This window comes from Myotis lucifugus, unplaced genomic scaffold (genome assembly GCF_000147115.1).
Source record: "Myotis lucifugus unplaced genomic scaffold, Myoluc2.0 scaffold_419, whole genome shotgun sequence".
NCBI classification, from domain to species: Eukaryota; Metazoa; Chordata; class Mammalia; order Chiroptera; family Vespertilionidae; genus Myotis; species Myotis lucifugus.
Window position 1 is genome coordinate 515,387 of NW_005871467.1, and position 1,975 is coordinate 517,361.

Consider the following 1,975-nt stretch of genomic DNA (forward strand, 5'->3'; position numbering starts at 1 on the left):
TGGTATGTTTGAAAGTTGTCCCAGAGCTCCTATACTATCTCATATTTTTGGAATTCTTCCCTTCCTTTTGCTCTTCTGATGGGTGTTGTTTGCTTCCCTCATGTTCCAAATAGTCTATTTGACTCTTGGAATCCTCTACTCTACTGTTTTATCCCTGTGTATTATTCATTACTAGAGCCACGAATTCATGCATAGGTGGGGTCCCTCTGGGTGGCCTGCAGGGATCAGGCTGAAACCTGCAGTCCAACGCCTCCTGTAGCTCCTACCTGCCATTCCCGTTCATCCCAGCCTCACTGTGCCTGCCGCAGGCTCGTGCCCAATCAGTCCCAATTAAGAGAGACTAGCGCTGCCGCAGCAGCACTCACCAGCCATAAGCCCCACATCTGGTACCCTCCCAAGGGGAGTGGCCTGCAGGATCGGACTGAAACTGTCTCTCCAACATCCCCCAAGGGGTCCCAGATTGCAAGAGGGTGCAGGCAAGGCTGAGGGACCCCACCAGTGCACAATCAGGCCGGGGAGGGACCACTAGAGGGCTCCAGGGCTTGTCAGGCCCATCTCGCTCAATCCTGATCAGCCAGAACCCAGGAGCAAGCTAACCTACCAGTCGGAGCATCTGCCCCCTGGTGGTCAGTGCATGTCATAGCAACTGGTCAACCAGTCAACTGGCTGCCCCCTAGTGGTCAGTGCACATCATAGCAAGCAGTTGAGCAGTTTTAGCATATCATCAGCACTATTACACTGTGGATCGGATGGTCCAGATGCGGCCTTCGGGCTACTTGCTCTTATACCTTTATTATAAACGCATTTCAGTTAGTGTATGCTTAATTTCTGGCCAGTCCTTTTTCATGTATTTGACATTCTTACTAAGATCCTTGAAAGTCTCATGAAGATCCTTGAGTAACCTTATAACCATGGTTTTGAACTCTATATCCAATAGTTTGCTTGCTCCCATTTCTTTCATTTGTGGCATGTCTCTTTGTCTCTGCATTTTGGCTGCTTCCCTGTGTTTGTTTCTATGTATTAGGTAGAGCTGCTATGTCTCCTGGAATTGGCTAGAATGGCCTTGTGTCACAGGTATCTTGTAGGGCCCAGTGGCTCAGCAGCACTAGTCACCTGAGCTGGGCACTCTAGATATGCCTCTGTGTAGGCTGTGTTTAGTTTTTATTGCTATTGGCATCACTGGGAGGAGTTGACCTCCAGGTCAACTGGCTGTGAGGACAAGATGTGACTACAGTGGAAACACCCCTATGGACCAGGACTTGCTCCAGTTGGGCTTTGGTGCTCACTAAGTTTGCCTCTTGAGTAAGTCACATGTGGAAGTGTAGAGTTGTAATCCACTATGGTCTGAAGCTGTCCACCAGGTGCACTGGCTCTAGCGCCTCCAGAGAGGTGCAAAGTCAGGCACTGCCTGGGGCTACCAGGCAGGCACTATAGAGGGATCTGCAGACAGCTGTGATTTGCTATTTATATTTTTGCTTGGAGGTGCCCAGGAGGGACCCAGCTGGGAAGCAAGGCAGGCTGGTGCTAGTGCTGGGTCTTGGCCTTTTTATTGATAAGTTTGGGGCACGATGTCACCAGCTGCAGCTTGTTTGAGAGATTTTAGCAAAGTCTGAAGTCTGAGCTAGGACATGCCGTTCATATGGAAAAGCTTCTGCAAACAGCTTGAGTGGGGCTGCAAGTTGGATGGGGTGGGGTTTCAGGGAATCCCCAGGGCAGAACAATGTGCTCCAGGCTGATGAAGACTCAGATATAGCTGCCAGTCAGCCCTGCAACAGGAGAGATCCCAGCACAGGAACAATGACTCTGCAAGCACCCCCATATGGGAGAAAGCCATCCCCCAATTCCTGCCCCAGTGCCAGCCAATCCAGCCAGACCTTTATGTGTCTGGGTCCCCTGGTGCTGGTGCTCAGAAGAAGTGGAACTGTGTAAGTTTATGCATGGGCGCTTTTAGAAGGATTCCAGCAGCCTCCTTGTA